Source organism: Pelophylax lessonae (assembly GCF_965119305.1).
Source record: "Pelophylax lessonae genome assembly, chromosome: 7".
Taxonomy (NCBI): Eukaryota; Metazoa; Chordata; class Amphibia; order Anura; family Ranidae; genus Pelophylax; species Pelophylax lessonae.
The window spans coordinates 286,192,886-286,208,078 of NC_138774.1; positions in this window are offsets into that span (position 1 = coordinate 286,192,886).

Here is a 15,193-nt window from a genome sequence, read left to right on the forward strand (position 1 = left end):
GGCCATATTGTATTGTGATAATTGGGTGCGCTGATAACTCAAAGCTGCTACCTGAACTGTGTATAGTGTGAATAAATTAAATAAATAAAGGTGCGCTATATATTGAATCACAATGTACATAACAAATATACAAAACAAAAGTGTAATGTACAATATATGTTATTGTCAAATGGGAACCAAGGTGTCAAAAAAGGTGATCTTCTACAATACCGTGAATATAACACGTGTAGGAAGTGCACAAATAAAAACAACAAAGTCCCAAAATTATTCCAAAATGTTCAATTCCAAATGGTGCTCTCGATCAAGGTGATAAATCAAATGGAAACAAAGTGCTGTGTCTGGTGCTTCGTGACTGAAGATCCCGCCACCAAAAGGGCTTGCCTCCTTACCAGAGATGTATTATAGGTAAGCAGAAAAATCCACTACAAGGATGGCAAAAGAAGATATCTTATAAAAAGTCACCCCCGTGGTAAGGTATGAATGGCCTCTTACCAGCTCTTGGGATAAAACATGCCTAGACAAAATCCACTGTTGCGAACTTCATATATGGATCAAGTTTTCAGACAATGCAATCCCGCTCCTGCTACCGGTTCTTTAATTCTTATGGCTTCCACAAATAAACATGTGTGGGGCAAAGAAAGAAGACCATAGCATAATACCCCACAAAATAGCGTTTTATTGTAAAGTGGTTGCACTTACATTTAAAACAGGGGATGCGAGCGTTGTATGCAGTAAGTAACACAGGTCCCGGCTGCAGACCGGGCTTGTGCGTGTGACGTCACGTGGCGGCGCGACACGCCTCCTCTCTAACGTCGTTCTCAGAAGAAAGAAGCCCGTTGAGAAGAAACGACGTTAGAGAGGAGGCGTGTCGCGCCGCCACGTGACGTCACACGCACAAGCCCGGTCTGCAGCCGGGACCTGTGTTACTTACTGCATACAACGCTCGCATCCCCTGTTTTAAATGTAAGTGCAACCACCTTACAATAAAACGCTATTTTGTGGGGTATTATGCTATGGTCTTCTTTCTTTGCCCCACACATGTTTATTTGTGGAAGCCATAAGAATTAAAGAACCGGTAGCAGGAGCGGGATTGCATTGTCTGAAAACTTGATCCATATATGAAGTTCGCAACAGTGGATTTTGTCTAGGCATGTTTTATCCCAAGAGCTGGTAAGAGGCCATTCATACCTTACCACGGGGGTGACTTTTTATAAGATATCTTCTTTTGCCATCCTTGTAGTGGATTTTTCTGCTTACCTATAATACATCTCTGGTAAGGAGGCAAGCCCTTTTGGTGGCGGGATCTTCAGTCACGAAGCACCAGACACAGCACTTTGTTTCCATTTGATTTATCACCTTGATTGAGAGCACCATTTGGAATTGAACATTTTGGAATAATTTTGGGACTTTGTTGTTTTTATTTGTGCACTTCCTATACGTGTTATATTCACGGTATTGTAGAAGATCACCTTTTTTGACACCTTGGTTCCCATTTGACAATAACATATATTGTACATTACACTTTTGTTTTGTATATTTGTTATGTACATTGTGATTCAATATATAGCGCACCTTTATTTATTTAATTTAGGCCATATTGTATTGCAGATTGAAAAGGAAAACTGTAAACTTTTTCCTGTCTTTCTTATCTATGTTTAGATTTAAAATTTCTGATTTGAGGGGATTTATTTTAAAATTTGATAGATCTCTGTAGCATTTCAAAAGTTTACTTATGTTTGGTAGGGTTGTTCTGGGGCTAGAAACCCAAAACAAGAGGTCATCAGCATATGCTGCCACTTTGTGTTCTCCTCCGACTCTCACTATATATATATATATATATTAGTTCCTGATGGTTGCCAGTAAAAGCTCCAGTGTCAGAATGAATAGGGGTGATAAGGGACACCCCTGTCTCGTGCCATCTTTCAGCCCAAATGTCCCGTTTATCTTAACTGCTGCCCTTGGTTTTTAATATAGCATTTATAGCATTGTAATCCATTGAATCATTCTTGGTCCAATACGTGACTCCTCCAATGTTGCCATCATAAATCTCCAGTCTACCCAATTAAACGCTTTTTTGGCATCTACTGACAGGAGTAGAGCTCGGGGCCCTTCTTTTTTTCATTTTTTTTTGTTGGAGTAGCAATGTTCTTACCAAAATTGTCTCTTCCTTCCTTCCCTGGCACAAACCCAACTTGATCTGTATGTATCCATTCCTTCCTTCCCTTGCACAAACCCAACTTGACCTGTATGTATCCATTCTGACATTAGACCAGGGCTGGCCCAGGACATTGTGCTGCCTGGGTCCAATGGACCCACGGCAGGGCACACCCTGCATTAGACCCTTTAGCCTGGTGGCAAGTATTTTTGCATATACTGTAGTTTTATGTCTATGTTTAATATTGATATCAGTCTATAGCTAGAGAATTGCCTGAGGTCCTTATCTCCCTTAGGTATTACTGTGATGTGAGCTAGTGCTGATTCCTTTCTTATCTCCCTTCCATGTTTCAATGAATTCCAATACATATCTATCATTTGGGAACAAGTATTTCTTACATTTTTTTAATAGTAAGTTGCAGAAAAACCATCCAGCCCCGGGCTCTTTCCTACAGCTAACTCTTTCAAGGCTTTTAAGATTTCTTCCTGAAATATATCTCTTCCTATTTCTATCAGTTTTCCTCCTTTTAATTTAGAAAGCTTGGCTTCTTTTAAATACGCCTGTATCTTTCCTTTTCTCTCTAGATCATTTAACTGTTCCCCCTGGGGGTCTTACTGTGTACAACGCACTAGAAAACATCCGAAATACTTCAGCTATATCTTTTGTTGAATGTACTAGGTCTCCCATCCTATTTTTAATTCTCTCTATATAACCCACAGATATTTTCTCTATTATATTTGCCAAGTATTTCCCTGGCTTATTTCTCCATTGATATCTCTCTTACTTACTCTATTAAGGGTTCTCCTAATTTCCAGCTCCCTTAATGTGTTTAGTTTATCTATTTTTAACGCCAACTGATGTTGTATTTCTTTTTCATTTCCTTTCTTATGCCTTTGTTTTAACTCAAGTAACTCCTTTAATATTTTATTTGCTTTTTTTTTTCTCAGAAAATAGGTGCAGGAACTCAACGGCTCCCCCCCCCCCCCCCATCGACACATACATCCTCCAAACTGCATCAAACAGTGGGAGGGTCTTAAAGGGGCATTAAATACCAGGAGTGCATTTTGTACAGAGGGCAGAGTTTGGTGGGGCTAAACACAGAGTGCAGTGTTTAGGGGTGCTGTATGTGTAGAGTTCGGGAGTGCGCTACACACAGAGTTCAGGGGTGCCGTATGTGCAGAGTTCGGGAGTGCGCTACACACAGTTCAGGGGTGCTGTATGTGCAGAGTTCGGGAGTGCGCTACACAGAGTGCAGTGTTTAGAGGTGCTGCATGTGCAGAGTTCGGGAGTGCGCTACACACAGAGTTCAGGGGTGCTGTATTTGCAGAGTTCGGGAGTGCGCTACACACAGAGTTCAGCGGTGGTGTATGTGCAGAGTTCGGGGAGTGCTGTATGTGCAGAGTTCGGGGAGTGCTGTATGTGCAGAGTTCGGGGAGTGCGCTACACACAGAGTTCAGGGGTGCTGTATGTGCAGAGTTCGGGAGTGCGCTAAACACAGTTCAGGGGTGCTGTATGTGCAGAGTTCAGGAGTGCGCTACACACAGAGTTCGGGGAGTGCTGTATGTGCAGAGTTCAGGAGTGCGCTACACACAGAGTTCAGAGTTGCTGTATGTGCAGAGTTCAGGCGTGCGCTACACACAGAGTTTAGGGGTGCTGTATGTGCAGAGTTCGGGAGTGCGCTACACACAGAGTTCAGGGGTGCTGTATGTGCAGAGTTCGGGAGTGCGCTACACACAGAGTGCAGAGCTCCGCCTTCTTCCACAGCTGCTTACCTCTGCATCCCCCATCCACATCTCACTTTCACCCCTCTTCTTCTCTAGTACCTCTCCGCACACTGTGGGTTGCCTCGCCTCTCTTACTTGCAGGGAGATCATCCAGTAGGATTGTCAGCATCCCCACTGCACCCTCGGCACCTGCATCTCCCTTGTCCCCATCCTGCACTCAGTGGGAGCCGCTCAGGAGAGCCGTTGGGAGACAAGCTGCCACCTGTAAGCAAAGAAGCCAGACCCCCTTGTTTACAAGTGATAGTGGTGAGCAGGGGGCCTAAGCCAAAGGTGGTGGAACTGAGTTCGACCAAGTTCCAGCTGAAAAAAAGCACTGATAAAGGCTTTATGTGCTTCCTATACAGTGGCAATCGATGCATCCTGCGTCATATTTATCTTAAAATAGAGTTTAAGATCTTTCTTCATTTTCCTGTTCTTATATTAGGGAGTCATTTAGTCTCCAGTTATTTTCCCTGTCAACTACCTCTGCCATCTTTATTTTCACCGTTACGGGGGCATGGTCCGACAAAGTTATTGCTTCAATAGATGTTTTGCCCATTACCTCCAGTAATCCGTGTTCCACCAATATATAATCCAACCTCGAGTAAATTCCATGCGCGGGGGAGTAAATTGAGTAATCCTTCACTGTGGGATGTTGGATTCTCCAGATATCTATTAGGTGATGTTGGTACGGTGTTTTTTTTAATTGCTTTAAAGGTGCTCCGCTTTGCTCCTCTCCGCATTGGACAACACGTCAAGCTGTGGATCCATAGTATCCTTAAAATATCCTGCAACTATTACTTAACTTAAATATGGCAAAGTAACCAATTTAAATTCAGTAAAGTTTCCCCAGCGTCTGTTTTAGGTAGTGCGTAGAGTTCTTTCTAGGGCTGTATATATTTGCCAGCGTCACTTCCATATCAAATAGTTCCCCTTTCAAAAACATGAATCTTTCTTTCCCTTATCTTAAACCTTATGTAGCACCATCCTAGGTAGGTGCTAGGAAAATGTATCTATTGGCTCCTTCTGCTTATCAGGGGAGCCTGATCTGTTAGGGTGCCTGTTGCATTTCTCCAGGTGTGATTCACTGGGTCTGAGGGAGTGTCCCCACTGTATCCAATGAGGGAGCTTGTTGGACAGTGGAGGAAACCCAGCCAGTGACACATCTGGGTTTATGGCAGTCCCAGTGGGAGGTCATTCCTGCAATGCATCCTGGGATTGACCATAAATACAGAGGGGACATGTAACAGGGCGTCTTTGGCGGGAAGCAGAGTCCCAGGAGGAGGTGGACAGCTGTCTCTCCTCCTGCAGGTGTGAGGAAGGTGGTCTTGGGCGGTCTGCCTAGTGAACCCGGTGTGGAGCTGAGCTGCAGAAGATCCAGTGGAGCTGCTGGCAGAGTCTCACGGGAAAAACAGTGTCCGTGAGTACCCGGAGATTTGCCTAAGGGTCTGCCCAGGAAGGGGGGACCACTCCAGTGAAGTCAGGGGATCAAGGAGCTAGCTCATACAAAGAGTAATGCAGTAAAGGGGGTGCCATTTAGAAAGCCCTGAAGAATAGAAAGAAAGGGGGTGCCAGGAAGGGCCCTGAAGAGTGTTCTGCAGTACAGTACAGCTTATCTAAAGCGGTTCAATAATTACTTCTTCATCGTTAGTGACATGGTGAAGCAGCGGCCTTGTCGCAATCAGCAATATCTAGTCGTCCCAGCAAACTGTGCATAGTTTATACAAGTTGGAGTATCCCACTCATTCCCTTCTTCCATCCAAGTTCTCAATAAAACTACAAAAAAACTAAAAACTGACTGAGCCAAAGCACTTTAAAAATGCTGAACTGTCATGTCGTTGCTAAGGGTAACGCAGGGGAACCTGTAACCAGCAGCTCCCAAGGGAGTGCTACAGTCAGTGCTGTATCTTGGCCTAGGCCAACAAGGCCTAGGGCGGCACTTTGCAGGGGGGCAACAAAAAAGCTCGACCCTGCACAAAAAAAAAAAAACAGCCTCCTCCCGGTTCTCGCACGAAAAGGGTCTCCGCCGGCTTGCTTGTTAGTTTAATTTTAGTCATCGAGTTTCTGTTCCACTTTGTTCCCTTTTCTCTCTACCTCCCCCGGCATCCATATCGTAGCTACTCGCTCAAAGGCTTATCCCCAGAGAAATTAAGTATCAGGGCAAAAGAGAGAAAAGTGGCCGCCCAGGAAGTGAGAAAGATTACATTGATATCACCTGAAAAAGGAGGCACTCACCCCAACGAAATTTTGGTCATTTTCTGGCCTTAGAATCAACGGGGAATCCATTAGACTTCCTTCCGCCGTTAATTCCACACTCCTGGGGTTCAACTCTGTTCACGTACTCCTGCCGATCCCCGTCCCTTGATCATACAGAGCGGGTCTGGAAGCGCCCTAGTGATCCGTGTGGCCCGTTTTTACTTATTTCGTAAATTTTCCCCTCGGCTTGATATGGGGCTCCCCTCTCCTACTTACTTTTATTGTATTTCCGTTATCTCCTTCCCCACTCTCCCCTCATCCCAATTTTCTGAAATATGGCTACCTGGAGATGTTCTATACACAGAATATGTACTGACCACACCCCAGAAACATAATTTCCTGCTTGTGTGATGGGCTCACTAAATTTTCCCATAAGTCTTTCTAAGATTTATGGCATCCCCTGCAACAAAAATGTCATTTTTTTCAATCTGCAGCTGTTGTAATTTTCTGAAATTGCAATGCAATATGGCCGCCTGGAGCTGTTCTGTACACAGAATGTATACTGACCACACCCCCAGAAACATCATTTCCTGCTTGTGTGATTGGCTCACCAATTTTCCCAGAAGTCTGCCTAAGACACAAGTCAGATTTCTGGCATCCCCTGCAACAAACATGTCCTTTTTGGTGGGATCCTCCCAATAGGAACACGTATAAAGGGATGCAGGCCCAGCAGATTTCCTCAGAGCCCTGGAGCTGCCACAGCTGATTGATAATTATGAAACCACTCCCATTAGACCCACTCAGCACAGAGGAACAAACAATGATTTCTTCAGAACAACAAAATGTAGGAATCTGCAACAAAGTTTGTTACAATCCTTGTAATGTACAGAGATCACCCAGAGGGGAATGTTTTTTTTTTTTCTCAACAAAAGTGGAGTTACGTTTTAAAGTAGAACTCAGAGAAATCTCTAATAAACCACTAGCCTGGATGTTGATGGGGGACAAGGGCCTCTTCCCAACAACCCTGGGGTGTGAATGTGGGGGTCTGCCAGTGGGGAGCTTATCAGAATCTGGAAGTACATGGGGTACTTAGGAACATGTCTAAAGGGATGCAGGCCCAGCAGCTTTCCTCAGAGCCCTGCAGCTGCCACAGCTGATTGATAATTATGAAACCACTCCCACTAGACCCACTCAGCACAGAGGAACAAACAATGATTTCTTCAGAATAACAAAAGGTAGGAATCTGCAACAAAGTTTGTTAAAATCCTTGTAATGTACAGAGATCACCCAGAGGAGAAGGTTTTTTCTCAACAAAAGTGGAGTTACGCTTTAGGACCTCCTGCTTTTCCCCTCAGCTTTAACTGTGTACTGTAGGTCTCTTTATGACAGTCCCGCCATTTATTATGTCCTATTAGTCCTTAAAACAATTTTTTTTTTTAAACTTCAAATGACCGACTAAAATAAATGCTTTAATTTTTATAGCTGTAGGCTTTGACTGTAAATTTTGACTCACCCCTGCCTGGCTGCCAGTTTTCCTCCTCGGATCTTCCTCTCCTTTTCCCGATCCGTTGCGTAGTCACAAGAGCCCCAGCCTGGGTCTTTGGAGCTACAGGTACGCACGGCTGTCCGGCTACAAAGCTATAGGTCTGTAAGGCTGATTTGTTATGCTGTGCTCCGCTCCATAGGTAGGTCAACTCAGGGCACATAGCCGACTCCGCTGTCAGGGCTATAGGGCTGCAAAGCTGTGGGTCTGCAAGGCTGTAGTACTGCCGGGTTGAGAGCTGCAGGGCCTCAGATCTACGGTGGTGCGGTCTTCAATGCTGTTACTTTATTGCATCTTGCTTCAGAGGAGGATCCAGCCTGGCTGCATAGCCAGGGCCATCTTACCCAATGGGCACCCTGGGCAGTTGCCCGGGGGGGGGGGGCACCTGCCCAGCGACCCAGTCATGCAATAGTCCCGATTCCTGTGTGCATCCCGCCGCCGAATGTAGCAGGTTGCAAGCGTCTGTCGGCCCTGCGCTGCTGTCAGGCCACTTGAGCTGTGTGGTGGGGGGGGGCACAACTGCAGGAATGCCTGTCTGCCTCCACAGGACAGTCGAGTCTGACTCCCGTCCGTGTGTGTGTTCACCGGACCCAGCCACCGTAATTGGAAGCTGTCATTAGCCTGGTACGGCTGTACCAATAAATATCGCCTAATTGATAATTTGCATTTTTATTCTCTTGGGCGATTGTGTAGGCAGGGCCCCAGTGCACTGCATTGCCTGGGACCCTTTATTGCTCTTAGGATGGCACTGCGCATAGCTGGCTCCACTGCTCTCCCCCCTCAGTGCCCTGTGGCCGCTTCTTTCGTCCCCGGTCCAGCTTTCTCCTTGCCGTTCCCCTCTCTGCTCCTCCTGGGCTCCAAGATCCCGCCAGGGGTGAGTCACCACATCTGAGAGAGGTCCTTCACCCAAAGCTACGCTGTCCTCCTCTCACACTGGCCACTCACCGCATGGGGATAGCACCTAGCCGTTCACCGCTCCTGACAGGTGCCTCTCGGAGGTACTAGCCAGCACTGTCTATACGCGCCATGCTCAGGCCCCTCCCCCTAGCTGGTCAGACCTTTTCTATTCAGAACCAACGAGTGGTTATTTGAGTTACTGTTGCCTTTCTATCATCTGGAACCAGTCCACCCATTCTCCTCTGACCGCAACAAGGCATTTTCCTCCACACAAATGCCGCTCACTGGAAATTTTCTCTTTTTCCCACCATTCCCTGTAAACCCGAGAGATGGTTGTGTGTAAAAATCCCAGTAGATCCGCAGTTTTTCAAATACTCAGTCCAGCCCGTCTGGCACCAACAACCATGGCATGTTCAAAGTCACTTAAATCCCCTTTCTTCCCCATTCTGATGCTCGGTTTAAACTTCAGCAAGTTGTCTTCACCAGGTCTAGATGCCTAAATGCATTGAGTTGCTGCCATGTGATTGGCTGATTAGCAATTTGTGTTACCAAGCAATTGAACAGGTGTAACTAATAAAGTGGCCGGTGAGAGTTTGTATATTTTATTATATATATATATTTTTTTTTTTGTGTGTTTTTTTTTTTTTAAACCAGCAAAAGAAAAAAAGCATTTTACAGTGGCTTCCTGCTAGGCACTTGTTGTGCACAATGTAAAATGATGGATGTTTGCCACAAATTTAATTTCCTGCTGAAGTGGCAAGTTCCCTGTTCCCGACCTGGTCATGTGACCATAGCACTCAGCATACAGCTGTAGGAAGTGGGGGGAAGTGTGAGTTCCAATACAATCAGCAGTATAAGAGAATCCACAATGAATTTTGCTGAATTCCTTGCAATCTACACAAATGACTGGGGGTGTTGCTTTTGCTTTCTCTGCAAAACTGAAGTTACCCAAAGGGCTCATTTACATTAGCGTTGCCCCGTAAAGAGCGATCCGTGGTGGATTGCCTTACAAAGGAGGACGTTTGACAAGTGGGGAGGAGGCAAGGTCGCCCCCTCACAGCCCAATTTAAGCCCCTGTTCACACTGGTGCAACTTGTCATGCAATTTGACAGTTCCAAATCACATGAAAAGTCGCACCCCCATTACCGGCAATAGAACAGTTCATGTTATTATGGAAAAGGTCCCTACACTACTTTTTACCGTTATCATTGCGACTACCTTAGACTTCTGTTAAAAGAAGCTGCAAGCCGCAATGAAATCGGCGGTGTAAATTGCACTGATGTGTGGCTTTGAAATTTCTCGGAAGTAACGCAATTTCAACACCGCACCAGTGTGAATGGGGACTAAGAGCCTGCACCACTGCCCTATTGGACATGAAAGACATGTCCTGACAAGTAACCAAAACCCATCTGTCTACCTCTGTAGGAGTGGGGGGGGGGGGGGGGCTGTAAAAATGCAGCTTATCCCCCTTCTTTTAACCAATTCAGCTCTGGAACATTTACCCCCTTTATGAACAGGCTATATTTGCGATACGGCACTGCGTTACTTTAAAGCGGAGTTCCGCCCCCCCTTAAAAAAATTAAAAGTCAGCAGCTACAAAAACTGTAGCTGCTGACTTTTAAATAGTAGAACTTACCTGTCCAGGGAGTCCGCGATGTCGGCACCCGAAGCAGATTTTCGTATTGGCTCTTAGGTGCCGCCGCCATCCAGGGTAAGGAAGCCCCTTCACTGCTGGTTCCCTACTGCGCATGCGTAAAGCTCGCTGCGCTTTGTAATTGGCCCTGCGGAGGAAAAAAAAAAAAAGGAGAGGGGGCCGAACTTCAGAGGGACAGAGCCGCGGCACTGTCTCCTGGACGCGGGCAAGGGTGCCTGTCAAAAACAGATACCCGTTCCCCCCCCTCCCCCCTGAAAGGTGCCAAATGTGGCACCGGAGGGGGGGGGGGGGAAGCAGATCAGCGGAGTTCCACTCTTGGGTGGAACGCCGCTTAAACTGGCAATTGCACGGACATGCCACGCTGTACCCTAAATTGACATTCCCCCCCCCCCCAATAGAGCTCTCTTTTGGTGATTTTTTTTTTTTTTAAATCAGGAAAACGTTTATTCTAACAAAAAGACATATCAATCCAATAGAACAGGGAATACAACAAATGATGCAGTAACTTACAAATCCAAAAACAATCTCAGATACATTGTCAAATATAGGGATTGGTGTTCATATACACCTAGCAAAAGCTAAGCAGGCACCTCACCACCATAACACCATCTCACCTGTAGCTAAGCAAAGTAACAAATATTCATCCAAATCAAGTGAATATCAAAGTCCTATGGCCTATTTGGACAGCATAATATTCTCTGGTATACCAGTTCCCATGGGCGGAGACCCGGGGAGTCCAACCATGGTCCCCATACCTTTTCAAACTTGCCAGGGCAAACCCAGGGCCATCCCAGGGGCTGCACTCCCAGGGGTCCTGGCTCACCGGAGCACTGAAAGGGAAGAGGGAGCCCATGCACTGTAATCGGTCGCGTGGATGGGAGGAAGCAACTTCTCCATAAAAAAAAGGGTAAGGTGGACGCAGGGAGCAAGGTCTCTCAGGAGAGCACCTTAAGAGCACCAGACTCCCCACACAGGTGTTCCTCGGCCGGAGGAAACAAAAACTGAGGAATTGAGGGAGAAACCTTTTAAAGTCTAGTGGATGGGGTGTTTCCTGTTGGTAAGAGGGAGGAGCCATCTCTCAAGGTGTTGTCCTGAAAGACATTTAGGGAAAATATGGTTTTCCAGAAGTAAAGCCTGGGCTATAGCGGACACCCAAGACTTGTGGGTAGGGGGATCTGGAGACTTCCACATCCCCAACAGTAACCTACGAACGTGAAATAGGGGCCTTCCTACCGCTATCCTAAGATGTTGATCTCCAATGATATTTTCTAGAACATTGAGTAGACAACATTTAGGGTCTATTGGGATTTGTACCCTAAATACCATATTTAAAATGCGTCTATAACCTGCTTCCAATATAAATGTAGTTTAGGGCAACGCCATAGTAGATGTATTAAATCCCCATGGTCCCTTTTACATCTATGGCAGTTTGGTTCCGTGCCATATCCCATCTTGTAAAGCTTTAGGGGAGTATAATGAGAGCATAAGAGAATATATAATTGAGAGAGCTTCTGGGCTACATTTAAGTAACAGGTTACCACAGCCTGATTTACCTCCTCCCATTGGTCACCTGTCATTGGTTGATGCCACCTTGTTAGGATAGCCTTTGTGGAATTCAGACAGTAATATGCTAAAACATTGTGAAATAAAGCCTTTAGAGCTTTTAGTCCTTTGAATCAGATTAAAAATAGGGGTGGGAGAGATCTGCCATTGCCGCACATCCCCTTGTGCCCTGACGGCATGCCACAGTTGCAAATACTAAAAATGCATAAGCGCAGGTAAGTTTAAAATAATAAAAATGCATAAGCGCAGGTAAAGAGTATGTGGCTTGCAGTGAGGCAAAAGGTAGCAGAACTCCATCTCTAAAAATCTGGGACATATCTATCCCATACATCGTCCACCAAGTACCATGCACCAACTTGGCAAGGTCCAGATAATTATCATTACGCCAAATCGGACTATACTTCGTATATCCGGTAACATGTTGTAGATATTGGCTTTGCCCCATATTTTTTGAATGAGGCCGTACGTCGGTAGGAGCTTATTATGTTTAGTAAAGTCAAGGGCCTCAAGACCCTCTGAGACCGAGTCTCCCTGGATTTGGGCAAGCAGAATGTGGGTCATGGATGGGATGCGGTCTTCAACACCTTGTGTAGGGACAAACCTGAAGTCAATTAGCTACTGCAATTGCGCTGCTATATAATAGAGCCAGGGATTAGGAAGAGGAAGGGGGGGTAGGGGGCAAGGACCCCCCCATCTTTTTGGCCGTTGTAATTGTTCTAGTTTGATTCTTGGTTGTGCACTTTCCCCATAGCAGATTGCAAAAAATGGAATTCACTATTCTAAATGTTTTTAAAAGAACAACAGTAGGGGGGGGGGGGTTGTGTAATGGGTAGAGCAACTGGGACATCTGTATCATTTTGATAAGATTTGTTTTACCAGCAAACAATGGCAGTTTGTTACAGATTTTTATTTTAGCTCTAAATTTATTCAGTAGGAGGGAAATATTCAGTGGGCTGTACTTTAATAGAGAAGAAGTCACATAGATCCCTAAGTATTTAAATTTGTCTGTGATAGGTATGGGACAAGGTATGGGACAAGGTACGGGACAAGTGGGAGCGATTGATTTCGTGGAATCACAAACCAGTAGGAGCAGTGCCGATTTGGTCCAGTTAATGATCAGTCCAACGTAATGGCCAAATTCAAGGACTGATGACATGATCGCTTGCAGTGACAGGGTCGTATCTCCTAGCATTAGTAGCATGTCATCTGCATACAGCATGATTTTTTTTTTCGTGAATTTCGCCGTAGTCACTGGCGAGGCCAGTCTAGGGTCACCAAAATGAACCAAATCCCTTCTGCCTCGATTCTGCATAGAAGTCCTGGCAGAAGCCTGAGAGGAGGAAAGGCATAAATCAGACAATACAGACCCCACGGGGAAACCAGCGCATCTGTGGCATCCGCCAAAGGATCCCCATGACCGAGCCACAAACCTCTGCACCTTTCTGTTGAGCCGGGACGCCAACAGATCCACCGCGGGAATGCCCCACCAGAGACACAACTGATGAAAACACCACTCCCCTTGGTCCAACGCCTGCCAATATTCTACCCCGGGAATGTGTACGGCAGAGAGGGCTGGAACGAACCATTCTGCCCACCTTAGAATGCCAGCTACCTCCAGAGACAACAGTGCACTTCCTGTGCCCCCCCCCTCCCGTGATTGACCTAAGTCAAAGCAATGGCATTGTCCGATTGAATGTGCAATGAACATCCCTGAAGACAAATGGTCCAATGTTCCAGACAGTCTGAATGCTCAGAGTTCCAAGACAATGATCGGTAGTCTGGACTTTTTGCAGAGGACGCCTCCCCTGCAGGACAGACTGGTATCCATGGTAAACAAAACAATAAAATTGCTGCGCTAAAGAAAAAATATATATAAAAACTGTAAAAACAGCAAATGTAGTTGGGTCCAGCAGCCACACTAATCCGAATTGTAGCAGATTAAAAAGAAATAAAAACAAAACTGTAGCGCTAAAAACCCTTGGTTATGACAGTCCCACTTAAAGATGCGAACAAAGCAATATAATGACAGTCCATATAAATCCGACTCTTCATTCAAAAGATAATTTCTAGGATAGAAAACCGCCACCAGACAGCACTCCAACACCAGTAATTCTAACTTCTTACCAGAAGCTGTTGATCCCTATGACAGAGATCAAAAATTGCGTATAACCAGTGATAGGTGAAGGCTTCTCCAGTGTGTTCCTTGGGTGCGTCTGGCTCTGTCTGCACTTTCTTGGGTGTCCCCTTGGGCTCCGGAACTTTTGAAGTGTCCTTAGCGGAGGGTGAGTCAGTGTGTTCCCCCTGGAGGTTCACGTTGATGTTATCCGCGCTGGCAGGGTGGTCGATATTATTGGAGTTCCGATTGCAATGAATAGCTTCCACAGCCATGATCTCAGCACTGTCCTGATGCACACATTATTTCATGGCTGTGGAAGCTATTCATTGCAATCGGAACTCCAATAATATCGACCACCCTGCCAGCGCGGATAACATCAACGTGAACCTCCAGGGGGAACACACTGACTCACCCTCCGCTAAGGACACTTCAAAAGTTCCGGAGCCCAAGGGGACACCCAAGAAAGTGCAGACAGAGCCAGACGCACCCAAGGAACACACTGGAGAAGCCTTCACCTATCACTGGTTATACGCAATTTTTGATCTCTGTCATAGGGATCAACAGCTTCTGGTAAGAAGTTAGAATTACTGGTGTTGGAGTGCTGTCTGGTGGCGGTTTTCTATCCTAGAAATTATCTTTTGAATGAAGAGTCGGATTTATATGGACTGTCATTATATTGCTTTGTTCGCATCTTTAAGTGGGACTGTCATAACCAAGGGTTTTTAGCGCTACAGTTTTGTTTTTATTTGGTATCCATGGTAACCACCGTCCAATACAAGGGAAGGAAGGATTTACCCAGCCGAAACCTCAGACACCAAACCCACCATTATCAGAGTCTCTTTCGTTTCCCGGCTCAACCGGATCTGCTTGTCTAGAGACCACTTCAAAAATGGCCGCCAGACTACACAAACATTGAGCATACCGGCTACAGCAAAATGGCGGCATCACTAGACTCCCGGGGACCCAGGAATGATCCCTAGGTCTCAGAAAAAGGGACGGGCAGGAAGGGATGGCCTCCCGGCAGGAGCCCCCCCCCCCCACAGCTGATCAGCAGCGCACCCCCTGCCCCCCAATCGCCAGCACAACACCCTGCCCACACCCAGCCAGGAGGATTGCTGCAACTCGGGCCGAGACCTGGTCATTTGCGACCTCGTGAGGCGTTTAACTTGCAGGCCAGCTCCCATCCAGTGGTGCTATGTTGCAGCAGACCTAGCACAGAGCTGAAGTCTGCGCCCGCTCGTTGGCCAGACTGGGGTCATGGATATGCAATAATATCTGGTAGCTTACCTGTTCTTCATGTCTGCAT